Here is a 19,047-nt window from a genome sequence, read left to right on the forward strand (position 1 = left end):
TCTGGTTTCCTGAAGGTCTAAACATACATTTATATTTTTAGGTCATATATGGCTTCTTGTGCAAACCACAAGTCAAGTCTTAGAGAGTTTCATAGTGGAGAAAGACAAAAGTTTGTAACCTGTTTTTGTAATGTACATATTATCTACATGTCCCAAGCTGTAGCATGGCAGACTGGAAATGTAGTTCACACAATACTGTGCTTCTGTAACCCTGGCATAATTATCATGGACCACATGAAATGGTTTGGGGGGTTGGTGTTAATTATTAAAGTGATGGTTCGGAGTAATTTCACCCTAGGGTCCTTTGCACCATGACCTCGAGCCAAACACGCCCCAGAAGCTTTTTTCACCTGGGTCTAACATTGGGAGAGTTAGCGTAGAGTAGCGTTAGCCGCTGAATAGCTTAACGCCAGAAGTTGGTGGATCGTGTCACTTAACCATTACCCAAAAAAAGTTCGAATAACACAAAGGTCTACACTAGTATATATAGGTTATGCACTCATAAAACGATGGATTGTAAAGTTTGTAAGTACACCAGAAGTTTATGTAAATAACACTTGCCTGCTGGCTTCTGCTCTCTGCTGTTGTTGTTGCTGCTGTAAGACGAGTGCTTAGGGACGTCTACAAATTACAACACCGAAAAGAGATGCAACAAAAATATTTATTAATTTAACTTATTTTTTAAAGTAAGTGCTGTAGTATAACTAGCAGGAGACAAGTAATAATTGAGGTAAGTTTGGAGACATTACCTTATTTAATCATTAAATTAATAAATATTTTTGTTGCATCTCTTTTCGGTGTTGTAATTTGTAAATGTCCCTAAGCACTCTTACCGCCCGGTAGTAACAGCAGCAGCAGCAGCAGAGCAGAAGCCAGCAGGCAAGTGTTATTTACATAAACTCTCGCGTGTACCACAAATTTTACAATCCATCGTTTTATGAGTGCCAACCTATTTGTACTACTGTAGACGTTTGGTATCATTTCGGGCATTATTAGTGGGGTAATGTTAAGAGACACTTCGGATCCATTAGCCTCTGCGCTAAGCTATTCAGCTGATAACGCTACGCTACGCTAACGCTCCCAATGTTCGACCCAGGTGAAAAAAGCTTCTGGGGGGGTGTTTGGCTCGAGATCATGGTGCAAAGGACCCTAGGGTGAAATTACTCCGAACCATCACTTTAAGTGTCTGAGTCAATTCCAAAGCAGGCAAATAGCAGCAGAAAGGTCACCAGGAACAGGGCACCAAGCTAATTTCTAATGATTAAAAAGTACCCTGCTATCATTTCCAGCTAATAATTTTGATGCTACTGTATTCTCAGATTTAACCATCACACACACCCATGCGCTCACATAACCCCTCGCTTACATGCAGATGCTCGCCCACGGTCCCTTGTTCTTGTTCTGCAGTTTGTGTAAAACAGAGCAGGCCATCATGAGTTTTCATCCCCTCCTCCCTCCCCTGATTATTCTAACTGACAGTGCACTCTGTCTTTTCTGGGTTGCCTCTGCATGCCTCTGGGGCACAGATTGGCACAGAGATAAACTTAGCAACCACTAGCCGGGTCAGACTGCAGCCCTAATAGAGAGAGAGAGAAAGAGAGAGCAAGAGAAGAGGAAGGGTGAGTGAGTGGGGGATGCAGTTTATGCCAGAATATATGAGACACAGCAGGTAAAACAGGTCAGCTTGAACACTGAAATTACGGAAAAAAGTTAGTTAGTTCTGTTGGCTTGTTAAGAATTTTACTGGATGTAATGAAGACAAAACGAGATAAACACTGTACACATATCATTAATGTTTAAGAAACTAGTTTTTTTGTTGAAAGTTAGATGAGAAGACTATAGTCTGGTACGTAACCAGCTGTGAACCATAACGTGTCGCTTTAGAGGTGGGAAGGTGGATTTTGTTACCTCTGAACCAGCAGTGCTAGCTGTGTCCTCCTGTTTCCAGTGTTTGTGCTAAGCCAAGCTAGCCAGCTGCTCACTGTAGCCTTATATTTAGCATATAAACATGAGGGCAGAATCGATCTTTTCATCTAACTCTCAGCAAGAATGCAAATAAACATATATCCCAAAACATTTTTAAGTTTAGTTTTGAACATGTTAAATAAAAAAGAACATGAACATTTGAGTACAGGCAAGAAAAACCAACACAAACAAAATCCTCAGCAAACACATCTTTCAAAATTCCAGCAACCTATTGCCACAAATCACTCCATCATACCAAGGCCATTCAGCTAAAGTGTTTGCTGTGTTGAGCTGCTGACATTTCCTTTACAACATTACACATGATATGAGAGGCTCTTTGCCTTTGCCATATTGTGAGCCCCTTTATCTCCATGTCTATGCTTTTATTTCCACCATGGTTCATTATCATTTTATCAATTGATTTACTCTCTCTTGACTCTCATGTTACAGATTCATACTCTTTTGCCTCGCTTACTTCCTGCTGTGGTCTTGTCACCATAGCAATGTGAGCTGCCTGCCTACTCTTTCTATTATCACTGAAAGACAATGGCTCTGTCGAAAAGAATTAAAAACAGAGAGATATTTTGAGTATCTAAGGTAAACTTTCATTTCCATTTCCACTTTTGCTGTATTATTAGAGGTTATTCTATAATAATAATTTATAATCTTTATTGATCCCCAATGGGGAAATTACAATTTACACATTGCTATTACACACTACACACAGGCTTGAAATACACACATATATGCTCAGGTCCTATACTCGCACTAATGGAGAGATGTCACAGTTAGTGGCCTGCAACTGCTGAACAGGTGCACTGAGCGGAGTTCGGTGCCTTGCTCAAGAGCACCTTGGCAGTGCCCAGGAGGTAAACTGGCATCTCTCCAGTTTACAGTCCACACTCCGTACGGGGACTTGAACCAGCGACGCTCCGGTTCCTAACCCAACTCCCTACGGACTGAGCTACTCTCATTGTGACTGGTAAAGAATAAGTGGGCTAAAATGTCCTTATTATTCATTATTTCTATTTGTTTACTATGCTAAACGCTATATTTGGAATAGGAAAGGAGCCAGGACTGGTACAAATATCCTGTGGCTATAAACACACAAAGGATATCCCTGGAGGAAGTACTGCCACACTGTCTTCTGGACACTATGCTTCAACAGGAAGTGATTTATGAACCAAATATGGAAAATCTGATACGATGTTTGGTGCTTGTTAGTGTGTTTCCTCCATATTTTCATCACTTTATGTTTTTTCTCATTCTATTCTCTACAAACATATTTACAACACTGTTGTATGTCCTGTTTATGACAGGAGTGTGAGTAAATCTGTTTGTTTTGTTTAACTTTAGGCTATTGTCTGATATTGTCTGATTATGCAACACTACCAGACACACACAGATGGATATCTGCATGATCTTCAGCTTTGATACTCGATGATTTTTTTCCACAAGCACAAAACTGTCGACACAACGGCTTTGTTTCACTGAGGTAATCTGGATAAAAGGCTGAGAAGCACAGACGGCAGAGCAGAGAGAGACAGAGAGAGGCTTCAATCTGTGTCCAGGCCTCAGGTCACGTTCTGCTCTAATGACGAGCACTCTGCTGTCCTTTCTATTTTTTCCTCCTCTTCTCCTCCTCCTCTCCTCCTCCTCTCCTCACCCAAGGTGACCCTGCCTGGTGATGATGCAGCAGAGAGCTTTTGCACCAAACTCCTCTCCTTTGTCATCTGTTGTTTGTCCTTTTCTGCTGTCCGCCATAAACCATTTTTTCACTCTGTAGCCTGCATACTAAACATCCATATTGCAATTTAAAATGTTTTATTTATGCAGGAAGTCACATTTACATTTTGTATCCCCTTTTTCTGATCCTTTGTCCTAAAATAGCCACCTCAAAATAGATAATTTTGTTTAAACTGTTTTAGATTACACTGAGAGGTATTTTTTAATATTTTGTTCAGCCCATTTATATCAATGAGGGTACTAAATAATAGAAACACCTCTTAAACAGCACCAAAAACCCTCTACCTGAATCAACACTTCTCTAAATGAAATCCTATATAGAGTTTTATATATATGTAGTATATTCGTTTTAGCTAAGTGTACTTAATACCTGGGTAATTAAGTGTATATCTGTTACTGTAGAGTGAGTGTGCTCATCCAGTCACACTTTAAATGCTTAAAATGGTCTGCATCCTGTTGAGATTTATCTCAAAAAACCTGCCTCTTTCTGTTTCTCCTTGCTTTTTCTCTCTCCCACTCCCTGACTTACTCCCTAACTGTTGCCATGGAGACCAAAGGCAGTAAAAAAAAATAAAAAGATTGACATGCTCACTGGAATCACTGTGTGATCTCCTGGCAGTGAGGGCATGTGGTGCATACAACACCAATAGAGAGACAGACAGACAGACAGATGAAGAGAGTCAAAAAGATAATTTTTTTTTGGGGGGGGGGCAGACAGCAGGAGGATGCCACGAGAGTGTGTCACTGCTGACTGGTCAGTAATCTGGCAGACACCTGGTACTACACACACAAAGGAAGAATGACAGAATAAATGGTGAGTCTGTGGCTTCACTGTGGCTTCTAGTGTTATAAGTAGAGGTTATTTTCCCTCTCTTTAATAGTGACTCTTGATATGACTCCATCAGTGCTGTTTACATTCCACCATGACAGTTGTCCCAGGGCATTAACTTGGCTGATAACTGGACTGCAGCATGCACCAGTAGACACAAAAAGAGAAACCAGACAGAAAGACCAAGACAGGAAGGTGTGTGTATAATTAATGTCATTTAGAAAGTATTTTTCAAAAACCTTTCTTCACAAACATTTTTTTTTTGTGTGTTTTTGTCATTTTCTAGACATGGAATAATAGTAATATATACTTATACGTTTAGCAGATACAAACAGTAGATTGAATAAGAGATGGGAATGGCATGCAACAGGGAATGTTGCGATTATATAGTGTGCATTTTAGCCACTGGACTACCGGGACACCCTAATAAAAATATATGTAGGTGGTCCACTTACTAGCTTTTTGCAGAGCTTTCAACCTCATCTCTTCAGTTGTGTCCATGACAATGAAGCAAACTTAATCCACAGAGGAAGACTCTGAGATGAGAAGCTCCAGAAAAAGCTATTTTGGACCTTTAGTTCTCTGTTAAACTGTGGATTAATTTATTTAGAGACAAGGAGAAGGAGAAAAAGACATTAGAAAGAAGGTTAAGTTACTATAGGTATATTCATTATTAGGCCTATTATGAGAAGTTTATTTATTGGTTGTACTTGTTTGTTTATTTAACAGGGACGATACTGAAACACATTGGAAGGACAAATGCAACAGATGTAATGTATCATTGAATGTTCACATCTTTCTTGTGTTTAAGCCATTGTTTCTCTTGGACATAATACATCCATGTGTGCTGTGGAACAAAAGAAACAAGAGGATATGTTATTCTTGGACTCTTACGTGTTGTGTGGACAGTAAAGTCGACCACATCAACACCCAGCACGCTGCCCTCGTCATGGGGATGAATGCAGACTTTTTTTCCCCTCTAGTGGGCGTGCACAGTCCCCTTTTTTTCCCCACTGCGTGATTCTTAATACATTTTCAAGCAGGCCCGACATGCAGCAGTTTCCATGGTTACCAGCGGCACGCCAACGTTTTGCAAGTGCAGGGTATTGGGAAGGAAGGGAGGTAGGCTACATGGGGACATCTGTGTGTGAGTGTGGTGAGGAGGAGGAGGAGGAGGAGGAGGAGGAGGCGGAGGCGGAGGAGGAGGAGGAGGAGGAGGAGGAGGAGAAGGAGAAGGAGGAGGAGGAGGAGGAGGAGGAGGAGGAGGAGGAATGATGTTGCCGCACTTCCCGTCTTGATATCCTGTTTCCTGTTTCCTCTCCTGAGTGGAGGGGAGTATCTGTCCATTCTCCATCTGTCTTGTTATAATATAGCCTACTGCCTTATCAGCCTCAGTGCATGTCTGTGGAACATGCAGCACAGAGCGTATTTCCCCTTTAAATAGATTCTTAATTGCGGCAGAACTCATTTGCAGATATCGGAGCGAGGTTTCGGGTTACAGACCCCTCGCTGTTTAGGTAGCTCCCTCGCCCTCCTGTTCACGGGTTTAATTATCTGTCATAATAAATTCCTTTTTTTTTTTTTTTTGCTTTGACATGGACACAAACAGATGAATGCCATACCCCCTCAACGCACTCATCAGGATGAAAGAAAAGGAAAGGAGGGGAGAATAAGATAAGAGAGCAAGAAGGGGTTAGAGAGAGAAGCATGAGCAAAACTCAACAGGGGAAAGAAAATGGTGAAATATTCATGAGAGAGAGAAAGAGAGAGGCGAGCAGAAAAGAAAGAGACAAAGAGTCAGACACAGTGCATGCATGTGTGTGTGTATTATTCCTAATACCAGGCCCTCACATATCAAACATTTTCTTTTATCTGCAGCGTCAGTTTAAGCCTGCTATTAATTTCCATAGACAAGAGCATCTCATCTTTACACTGTCCCTACAGGAAGATATTTACATAAAAATAGAGGGGTCAGAAAAGGCTGAGCGTGCATAAAGCCCTCTTTAGTTGTGTGAAGATGCGTTGTATGAGGCAGTGTGTGTGTGTGTGTGTGTGTGTGTGTGTGTGTGCGTGCGTGCGTGTGCGTGTGCGTCTGCGTGTGCGTGTGTGTGTGTGTGTGTAAAACTCAGTTTATTGCCTGAAGGCCGAACAGGACAGAAGGTGTGTTGGAACAGATCTTTAAAAAATATCAATGTTATACAACCTGTTTCTTTTATATGTGGAGTGGGTTTGATTACTGCATTTTGATTTCACATAAATGTTATCATATGCTGCCCTCATCTGGCTTGTAGCTGACACTGTTGCACTGTTAAATATGGTGCTGTCTCTGTGAGTGCAGAGAGGGGGGGATCATAATGATGCATTGTTGTGTCTGTCGTCTTATTACAGGTGTACTAAAACAAATACGACGTGTTTAGTTTCATTGTGCTTCTACTGTGCATTTATTGTATTTCACTGATCACCTTAGATTTTCAGTTGACTTTTAAGAAACATTAGTTATTTCCATGAAAGAAACATTGTAAAACTACACTTCTTCTGGCCTTTCCAAACAAATAATCCTGTCTTTTGTCTCCTCTCATCCAGACCATTGTAATGCAACGTCTTGTTGTTTCAGTCCAAAAAAACAGTGCCACCATTACAGTATTTTCTAAATTATGCTGCATGATTACATAAGAGTCTACGGAGATGCCATATCGCTGGCTTCCTGGTAAATTTAGGATTGAATTCAAAATACTTCTGATTACATTTAGGGTCGAACACGAGTCCAACATATATAATAATAGCCATAATTGCTGCCAAACAGGGATTTTAATCAGAAATACTGAGGTAAATCCTAGATGTGCCTTTTCGGCCTGGTTTAATTGTAAAAATTTAACTATTTGATCATTTCCAGACACATTATTTTAAAAAGGGAATTCATTTAAGGCTCGAAAAAGTGCAAACATGGCTGTAAAGAAAACAGGTGTGTAGGCTGACATACATCATGTATATCTTATTTTAATAATCACATTTGTGAAATTTTTCTTTAAAAGTTGGTCAGTGATTATAACCCTAGTAAAAATCCGACTAAAACTTTAAATTTATACAAGGCAACAGGTTTCTAAATCTCCCACAACCCCAAAAAATAGGAGGATATGACCTCAGTTTCCTCTAGCTTTGGGCCTGCATATACACCCACTAGGCTTCTCAGGTCATTAGAACAAGGTTTCTGGGTTCTACTAACTTTGCTGTGCATTTATAGCCCGGCTGTTTAGGTGCCTTTTTAAATAAGAAATCATGTCTGGTGATGAATACAATCCAAATCGTTATGTCTTGACAGCAGTCATTTCCAGTCATAATTTAAAATTGATTTACAGAGTTCAAAATACTCAAAAGTGAATAAAAAAAAGAATATTCCATATGTGTGTGTTTACATACACGTGCCACATACATGCCTATGGACATAGCTCTACAGCACACAATCTGAAACAATGACCCACATAAAAAGCAAAAAACAAAGGTGACGGTTAGCCTAACCCAGCTTGTCAACCGCAGTGATTTCTTTGCTCCACCCTGGTAAGAACAAGGACGGAGGTGTTGCTGGTTTGACTGGTCTGTAGATCAGCTAACAATAGCCATTCATGTAAAGAAGTTATTTTAGCAGCAGTTTCACACTCCCTCTGAGCTCTGCGCTCTGTTCACACAAAAAAGCCCAACACCTGATGTAGATGTAGATAGAAGAAAGTCAAGACTAAAGCAATTTGACTGATTTACTGTTATCAAACTGTTTATCAACTGCATAGATTATCAAGATTACAACAACGTTTATTAAGTAAAATGATTATCAAGTAGAATAAAATTTTTTAGATTAATGTAAGTACATTTTATTTTTAAATTAATAATACTTTCTCAACTGTATTTTCTGCATTTGCAACATAAACTCAACCAAACTAACTAATCTCTAGCTAAAAGACCTGTTTTTAGTTTTTTTCTCTATTGTACCTTTATATAGATTATATTGTATATTTATTTCCTGGAAACTTCCTACAAAATTATTAGGAAATACAGGCCCTTTGAGAAACGCAAGGTTATTAATGTCCTAACAACAATCTCTCCATGCTGCCAGGAATAACATTTTGTTGGGGCAATACTGAAATGTTTCTTGATTTATTTATTTGTACTAAAAATAGTCTGGTTTTCGAGTCAGTCTAACAAAATGGAGACGTTTTTGGAATATTTTTGTGTGTGTGTGGCATTTTTAGGCCTTTATTACAAAATGGACACGTTTTTAACTGTAAACTCCCTCACTAAAGCATATACAATACTGCAGATAAGGAAACTGTCTGCCATATTGTACTACAAATCAACTTTATATTTTTCTATAATGTAGTGTGTTGAAAAATCTACCCTGTTTCTCACCTCCCCCAGGCTCAGAGGTTTGGCCCTGGTTCAAGTGAAACTCCTCTGTTTTCTTCCACTCTCTGTCAAGGCCTAACATTAACTTTTTTTTAGTGTGGCTGTCTTGTCACTTGCCTCCAATCTATCTTTTGAAGTTCCTCAAGGATTCCCCAAAATCTTTCTGTTCCGGAGGAGGCAGGGTCCTGCTCAGTGTTTCAGCGAAGTTGATGCTTTTCTATACGTTACAGGTTAAACAGGTGGAGAGGACAAATGGGTTTCACTACAGCAGCTCCTTCACAACATGAAGATCGCAGTAATCGCCAAAAAGCAACGGTTGGCTTGAAGACAACAGAAACTCCTGCAGGTTTATACATGCCCTCTGAGAACCTGCTGACTGTATCACCACAGAGAAATTAAATCTGAGACTGTGTGTGTGTGTGTGTGTGTGTGTGTGTGTGTGTGTGTGTGTGTGTGTGTGTGTGTGTGTGTGTGTGTGTGTGTGTGTGTGTGTGTGTGTGTGTGTGTGTGTGTGTGTGTGTGTGTGTGTGGGTGTGTGATTTATAATCCCTGATTGAAACTTCTCCTATATTTCTTGTTCTAAACCTCTTTTGATTGTTGTGAACACTAATGAAAAAAAAGTGGTTTGATTGACACTTTTTACGTGTAAAATCTCTCCTCACAGGTATTCCCCTGTGTAAAAAATGGAGTGAAGTTGGAAGAATAGAGGGATTTGACCTCTGATAATTACAAAATAAAAGACTTTTCAAGGTTCAAGTTTCAAAATGGCAATGCTTCCATCCTAATCAACCCACACAGATTAACAAAACATCAGAAATTAATAATAAACCCATAGAGAAAAACAACATCAAACTATATGTTGCATGATAAAGCTGTGAACATCTGTTAAAAGAACCATTGAAATACAACTCAAAGACAAATGGCCACCTTACAAAGTTCTGGTTGTACTGTCGTATCCTCTGTGGAATGTGTTTAGGGGGAAACAGTGAAACAGAAAGATGGCCCGATTCCACTTTGACCAGTGTTGAAACGTCTCTACCAATAGGCAGGAAAAGGAACTACATCAGGTCTGGTCAAAGTCCCCTCAGTTAACTAAAAAAATCACAGCTGCAAATGAAGGCGGCGAGTGCGAGTGCAGCGGCTCTTTGCTCTCCAAATTGATGCATCCTGTAAGGATTATTTATTGTATTTATTGTATGCACCCAGTGGAGTTGCGCTCCTAATTTCGCTGTATTGTGACAATGACAATAAATGACAATAAAGGCATTCAAATTCAAATTCACTGATACTTGGGGTTTATGCATTGTGTGTTTATAGGCCTATATCGTGTCATTTTGACAGTTGTGAAAGTAAATTAAAGACATCATTTATCTAAGAGATATTACACTAAAGCTACAGGAAAACATCCAGCCAAATTAAAATGACTGGGAATGTCAAACTGTTGTTTTATAACAAAGTACATTTTGCAGAAACATGTAAAATTCTCTTTTTGTTTCCTCCTTCCTCCTGAAGACACATTTCAGGTTTGACAGCAAATCTGTTCAGGAAGGATTCCTCTCTGCTGGGTGGTGTGACTGAGTGTGTCACGCAAATGTGTTTGTGTGTGGGTGAGAGGGAACGTACGTATGCCTGACTACATGAATGTGACATGAACTCCCACTGCGCGCATAAATTCAGCTTTCCTTTCTCCCCTTTACTTTTTGATAGCTGCAGTTCTTTGTATGTCTTCTCTCTTGGGGGAAACGACATGTGTGCCAAATAGTCAATTCAGTGCTTAAAAGTAACTAAGTACATTTACTCAAGTACTCAAGTACCGAAGTACTACGATGAGGTACCAGAATATTTCCATTTTATGCAACCGTCTACTCCAACTTCACTACATTTCAGAAGCAGATTTTTACATTTATTTCACAGCTGTAGCTACTACAGTAGTTACTTTGCAGATAAAACTTTTAAAAACCTTTATTGAGCAAAAGATATAAATTGCATTGAATCTACAACACTATGAAAAATGCCTACATTGCTCTCTGTAAATCCTTTGCATAGTCCTGCATATTTGCAGTTGACCATGTGCACATTTTTATACATATATTATATACAATAGATTGCCTTAAAATTGAGTCATATGCATAATTTACATACATATTCATAATTTAATTTCTTTTATGTTTGAACTGAATCTTTAAAAGAAGTTAAAATGACTTCCACCTTGGTGTGCTACAACATTAAAATGCTACGTGCATGTTAACGCATCAGTCCAATGATATACAGATGTAGAACACTCACACTCACAGCTGTTTTTCTGTGTTATACCTATATACATTTTGCTGACACGTAAGTAGTAGAACTAAGTAAATACAAATGTTAATGTCTGGTACAAACTCCATTAAAATATATTTTTTACATTGTAGCATTGCTACTTTTACTTGAGTAAAAAAAACGGACTACTTCAGTGCAATGAAGAGTGAGGAGGCTGTGATTGCTACTTATTGCTGCAGTTAGAATCAATCACAGCAGAAAGAAAACTGGACTGGGCAGACTGGGTGGTTGAACCAGGTGACAAGTGGCAGAGCTTGTTTAGCAGTCTCCCACGCTTTCTTCAACAATAACTGCCTTCAGTCACAAGTCCCCTCACTGCTCCCATCCACGAACTACATTCAGCTCCCATGTGACATATAAATAAGGCCCACAGTTTTGTCTGCATGTTTCTGAAGTCACAACACCGCAATTAATAAAGGTTGAGCAATTATCAACCACAGAAAAAAAGGCAAAAAGGTGCTTTTGTTTGATTATTCTAAAACTTGATGCTTTATCAACATTGATATTATAAGACCTGTGAAGGTTGTAAACATCCAGACATTCAAGTTTCAAGTTTCAAAGTTTTTATTGTCATATGCACAGTAAGGAAACATGTACAATGAAATTCTTCCTTTGCTGTCCACAGAATGCCAAACAATGTAGAATCTACAATTCAAGCAGATAACAATAATATAATAAGTTTATTTAGCACCTTTTACAGAACAAAGTCACAAAGTGCTTCACAAGAGTAACAGTGTTAAAAATGAGACCAAAAAACAGTAAAAAGAACAAGCAATGAAAAAGAATGAAATAAAAATGGAAAATAAAACTTAACAAAATTGAGACAAAACATAAGACAAAGGCCAGTTTAAATAGGTGCGTCTTCAGCTTCAGCTTTAAAAGTGTCAACAGAGACCACAGAACGTCTGTAACCTACTGGTAATATACGGACGGAGCAGGTCAGAGATGTACACAGGTGCCTTAACATGCAAGGCTCTATATGTCAGAACAAGAACCCTAAAATGAGAGACAGATCCAGACTCACCACTTATGTCTGAGGCCTGATAAGAAGATTGAGGGATTTCAACTGTGGAGATCTCATCTGATCAGCATGTTACAGCAGCAGAGGTTGAGTTACAACATCACACTTACTCACCACTAAAAATAGTGGATTGGTTAAAACTGGAGATCGTAATCCCAGCTGATAATAGTGAGCTGTTTTTTTTTTCTACAGGTAAATTTAAAGAGTTCTGTCATTGTGTTTCAAGACATACATTATGTCTCTATGTGTGTTTTAAATGAAGGTGACAAGATTTCCCATGGATGTAAGTCTTAAAATAGTACATTGAAGCGACCATGAACACTCAAGAATGTTATGTGTTCTGTTGGCCTGCATTACTCAAACCTCACTCACTTATAGCTGACTGTAAATACAAAAACAGTCACTTTTTATCGAATTAAACATGTTACTAAATAGATACTTAGCCCAACAGTTACAGTTGGGAAGATAAAGGATGCACACAACATTTCCTCTAATAACAGCAATAGAATATTTGTTGAGTGTAATTTGGGTATATGCTACCTGCAAACATCCTCCTACATTTACCCATGGACATTTCAGAGCCTGAGTAACTTCTCCACAACACGGTTCTGTTTTCTATTTATCAGGTGGCTGAATCCCACTAACGTTTCACAGATCATGATCTCACCTCCAAATGAAGCTGAAGTCACAAGAACGCAAGGAGATGTAAACCTTCATTTGGCTTACAGTTTTACTGCAGTAGTCTGTTTTACAATATGAGGCATGAGACACCCACCCTGGATGGTCTTTGTTCATAGTTTTTTTGTTGTTGATAGAATTAGATATTTACTGGATCAAGTCTGTGAACATGTTGGAATGTTCTCAAATTGCAGCTTCACTTTCTCTGTTGTTTCACCATCAACCAACAGGTGCTGCCTCAGTAAATTTATGCTGCATATGATACATATGGTGGTATGTTTAAATATTAAGGGTTATGACAGTGTTTTTAAAGTTAAAAGGAAAATAAGGGATTGCTGGGGTTTCAGAGTATTTGGGATATCTATGCCGACCACTTTATAAGGTAGCCTACACCTTGCTAGTAAAGGGTTGGACCTCCTTTTGCCTTCAGAACTGCCTTACTTCATCATGGCATGGATTGCTGTGCTGGAAACATTGCTCAGATTTTGGTGACATGATATAGCATCACGCAGTTGTGTGTTTAAGAAACAGGTTGAGATGATTTGAACATTGTCACATGGCACGTTATCCTGCTGGAAGTAGCCATGTCTACATGCCTAAATGCATTGAGTTGCTGCCACGTGATTGGCTGATTAGATATTTGTGTTAACAAGCAGTAAAGTGTGACTGTATATGTAATTGATGACGGAATGTTTAGTAGAAAAAAAATAATTCATAATTAAAAGATTACCGAAAAGCAGAACCAACCCCTTTAATCGGACTGAATGGTCAGTGACATCCACAGCTCAGAGCTAAAACATCAGCAGTGTTTGAGCTAAAACAGCAGCAGTGTTGTGACGCAAAACACACAAACACTCAAGAATCCCAGAATCCCATAACACCTAAAATAAGTACTGACCTGTTTTCCTCCTTTGTGTGTGTGTGTGTGTGTGTGTATGTGTGCAGTAGCTCAGTTGTTTTAGGAGTAGCCCAGCAGCATGCGGGTCTGCCGTGCCCTCAGTGTATGTGTATGTTTTTACTGTCATCAACAGTGTGATACCATCTAAACCCGGCCTTAGCAAAGCACTGAAAAATAACAAGACCATGGAGGAGTTCTGATGAGGATGTATTGGCAAAAGAAAACCACAAGTAATTAAATACAGTAGCAATGACAATCCCACAAAGTCAATAAAATTATATTTTGGCATCAGACCCATCTGTCATCCAGGTAGAGTTGAGCAGATGCAAATAATATTCCTACAGATCATTTCAAACTTCAACTGCTCTGTGTCAGTCTGTGTCCACATATAGTATGTCTGTCAACATTTAGTGAGACAATAACCAACAATGTGATAATGATCTTCAAACACACTACAACACTGTTTCATTGTTCATGTAGGCTCTTCAGCTGTTTACCCAACAACAGCGAGCTTCACTGTGAGCTCCCAAACTTCAAACCTACTCTGACATTTCAGTGTGATTCAAACAGACCTCAATACAGTTACAAGCGCTCTCAGCTCAGACAAGTGCTCACATGCTAGAAAAGTGGGGATGGATTTGCATCTTATTTCCATCCCAGTTAGATGCCTGGAGTTAGGCGAAACGGCATTAAAAACCAACGGCCTTCTAGGAGGAGGGAGGTGGAAAAGAGGGATGGGATACAGGACAAGGGGGGGGGTTGAATCCCACTGAGCAAATTGATGACACAAGGCGTCCTGGAGGGTTTGAGTCGTTGGAAACTGTTGGGATTGGTTTCATGTTGCATCCAGGCTGCACTGACACATGCTTGGATGTCCACTGTCTGTGCTTTATTGCAGCACCGCCGCCTTTCATTTCTCGCTGTATGTTTGTGTTTCTCTTCCAAACAGTCATGAGATCATCTCTTTGCCTCGAGCTATTGAACACCAGCAACTACTGCAAGCCAGGCCAGGGTGTGTGTTTAATTAAAGCAACAACAAAAAAAAGCTTGCATTGAGTACTTCTTTTGCTTCGGATATCAAGATTATTTTCTCTCTTCAAGACAGGTTTTCTTTCTCTTTTGGCATGTTTTTAGGGTTTTTACTCCTGTTTTTGACTGTGTTTAAGTAAAGGGAGTAAATGTGTTTTGCACATTTGTAGTTAGATGTCACGAAGTGTTTCACAATAATAATAATAATAAAAAAATAAAAATAATTTAAAAAGTTTACTGATTGTTGTGCACAAATCTTAAATCCAACAGGAGAGAGTCACAAAGTTTAGGAGCCATGACTGAGTCTGGAACAAGGTAAAACAAATAAAACCAGATCAGAGAATCTTAGAGACAGGTTTAGGCAGGTGCTTGACCATACAGACCTCTAAAAGTAATCACAAGAATTGGGTTTTGAATTTGATGGGGACCTGGTCTAAAGCCCTGCAGCAGCAAGTAGTCTGGACCGTTTGTAAATGATTGAGTGAAGTTTGCTTACATTAGACAGTTGAAGATGAAATAAAAGCATGAATAATTATCACCATCTCAGTTTAAGACACAATAGGTCCAAGTTAAGCAAAATTCCTCAGCTGGAAAAACAGGAACAAATCAAACACTTCACATACTGGTCAAGAGATGAGTGCCTCTCAAAAGTGTCACGTACAGTAAAGAAGGAACCAAGGTTTTCCTGCACCTCAGGGACAAGAGCGGCAGGGGCACAGATAAACCTCTGTTTTATCAGGATTAAGTTGTAGAAAGAATCAACCATACATTCTAATCTTATTTAGGCATTCATGTTAATTAAATCATGTGTTGAGAGTGAAGTGTATTAACATCCTATTTTATTCTGCACATTCTATAACTTGTGTTTAAGTTATATCTGAACTATCTATATGCATGATGATCCGGATTAACCTTACCCTACTTTCAGAGGACACCTCTCTGGAAACATCTGGAAAGTGTTATCAATGGGGCCCCCAAGATGTTGAAAAGAAGGCCAGTTGGCTTGTAGCCATTGGTCAAGTATTGATCCCACCCTAAGTTATGAAGAATAGATATACCATGTGTTAACAGCAGAACCTCAGAGGACCATTCAGAGAATCGGGGAAAATGGTCATCTCCGGGCTCTTCAGAGCTTGTAAATTGATGCTGAATTCTTTGATGTAAATAAACCTTTATAATCAAGAAACAGTGTCGGCATATTCCTCTCTACACAGCAACGCACCATCGTTACTATACACTACAAGAGTTAAGAGAGATGTTTAATTGAATATCATCTGCGTAGCAGTGATCACATTTCATGAGTTTCTGGTTCGTTTCATTGATTATAAAATGTAGTATATAAAACCCGACGCAGCCTTGCTCCACTGTACTCTATCTACTCTATCTATCAGGACTTTTAGGTCAGGAAAATGAAATGTGCTATATGAATAAAGTTTTGCTTGCTTTGATTGATAATATATACTTTTAAAACATCTTAATATGTATACAAAGCAAAAGAGATTGGACCATAAACAGAACCCTGGGGCACACCACAAGACAAAGATGCAGAGGACGCAAAGTTGAAAAACTCCCATAAGAGAGGTACTTATTAATTTTCTTTAATTATCTTTGTATTTGAAGCTACCAGCACATTAAATACAGATTTAGATTTTACATTAAAAAAAAACACATGCTAAGATTAGAAAACACAATGCATTGTTAAATAATAAACCTGTGGTTTATAAGCTTTTTGGCTTGTGACCCCGTACAGAAAAGCAGTGTCTACTGTGCGCTTGTTAAGTTTCAAGTCTAACAGTTGAGGTTCAGAGAGGTAAAATGATCCAATATTTAAAAATGTAACTGAGTTTAGAGAAAAGTTAAAAAAAGTGAATACAAATGTTGCTTTTTATTCTTTCCTCTCCCATTAATCATCATCTCACAACTATACATTTTGCTAATAATTCTGAACTTTTACTTAAGTAGGATTTTAAATGCAAAGACTTCTACTTGTAATGGAGTATTTGTGCATTGCTGTATTTGTACTTTTACTCAAGGATCTGTCTAAATCTATCTATGTATCTATCTTCCACCTACCGAGAATAACTCTGCAGGTCTTTTCTCAGGTTTGATCTCTCGCTCTTTTTCGTTTGTCTGTTTTCCCCCCATGGTTTGGCCTCTCGGCTTCATGTCGAGTCAGGATCAGGTCAGACCCACCATCAGCACTCCAGGCATATATTCCCAGCTTCACACACACACACACACACACACACACACACACACACACACACACACACACACACACACACACACACACACAAACACACACCCTTGTATCCTCTCTCACTGTATTATCCCATGTCCTCAGTGCAAACACAAACAAGCTTCAGGAGAAGCAGGTGTCCTTCCATTGGGATAAATAAACAGTAAACCAGGATCTAGGAGCAGGAGGTTGAGTCCGTTTTGGTGTGTGGAGAGAGGAAGCGTGTGTGTGTGTGTGTGTGTGTGTGTGTGTGTGTGTGTGTGTGTGTGTGTGTGTGTGTGTGTGTGTGTGTGTGTGTGTGTGTGTGTGTGTGTGTGTGTGTGTTGGGGGGGGAGGGATTTATGTTAGTTTCTGTCTCAGTGGTGTTTGTGGGGAGAAACTTTGAATATTGCTGATAGCATCTTTTAAGCTCCCACTGTTAAGCTGTTTGTTTTCACTCAGGGTGTTTCTTTTCATCTCCTGTTTTGGGGTTTTAAGGTTTTATTGTAAAGTTTTTTTTTTACTTTTAAGCTTTTTTTATCACAATCATCACAGCTAGTTGTAGAGGATTATGAAAAATAAAGCCATGCAAACACAGTATGTCACATCGGACCAGCTCAAAATATCTGATAGATTGATAAACTTGTTTACAGTAAAGTTGGCAACTAATTGTTTAAATTTTTCATCCCAGGTTTCCATAAATAAACTCCCTGTTTCATGCTACTTGCAGCAGAATGCTGCAGATTAGATGTTAGCCGTTAAGAGTTGCCCCCCCTGATTTGGTTGTATGCTAATTCAGTTTTTCATTTGCACTTTTGATGGTTCTGGAGGTTTTGGGACTTATTTGCCTCTCACCTGCAGCTGTGCAGGCTGATGGTAATCTGTCCTCAATGAGAATGTCAACAACGTCATTATCCAGTAACACTGGCACAGGTGGGAGTATTTCTTCATAAAATGTGGAGAAAGTTAACCTAAGCAGAATGGAAAACTGACTCAGCCATGTGGAGGAAAATGTTACATATATTTTATTTTATCAGTTTGCAGGTGGTAATCTGATAAGATTTTAGGATTCAGTTTTCTTGGTGTCTTCTGGGGATGTAATGGAGGAAAGAAAACCTAACCTAAACTCAAATTACCTACGTTTACATTATGTTTTACTTCATTTTATTATTTTATTTATTGAAACAGATTTTTCCAAATTTCCAAGCTGAAAGATGTAAACGGACAGATCTAGAGCATTTCAGTCTCTGAATTTTGAACTTGCTGTAAAAGACATTAACTATAGAAGATACTCACTTGATTTGTCTAAGTCAGACTGCTGAAGCCTCATATTTTCTTCAGGTAAACTTTAGAGTATAGCCTATATGTACAGAACAAAGTGTGGGTTTTTTAATGGCCACAGCAAGTAAAACCTGTTTCAATGTTCATGTGGGCAACTGACTGAAAATGTTGAACCAACCCTTTAAAAACAGCTTCTTTATCGATGTCATTATAAACTGATCTTATTTTAAGCCTCATGTTAACTTACATGAAATGTATTTTAATGATCTCCATGCAGTGATGATTACAGATGTGACATTTGGGGAAAAGAGAGCACTGTATCTGGTCAGTCAATACCTGCAGATACAGGTGCGTGTATCTATTATTATTATGTTTGATTCTCATTGGAGGGCAGGCATTCCATACATATAGACTACATTACTGAACATAAAGTCTTCTTATCTAAAACATATGTAATTACCATTACTACCCATAATGCTATACCCATAAGAAGTTCCTTGCTCCTGCAGTCCTTAAATTAGCACCCCACCACTGATTTGTGCAAATAGCCTACATTCATCAGTTGTGTAGTTATAATATTGATGCATCTTTATTTATTTTTTATAGTTTTTTTTCCTTTAGTGTTTTATCCGCTTTTTCATTTAATCACCTTTGTTTTAATTTTAAAC

This window comes from Perca fluviatilis, chromosome 20, assembly GCF_010015445.1.
Source record: "Perca fluviatilis chromosome 20, GENO_Pfluv_1.0, whole genome shotgun sequence".
Taxonomy (NCBI): domain Eukaryota; kingdom Metazoa; phylum Chordata; class Actinopteri; order Perciformes; family Percidae; genus Perca; species Perca fluviatilis.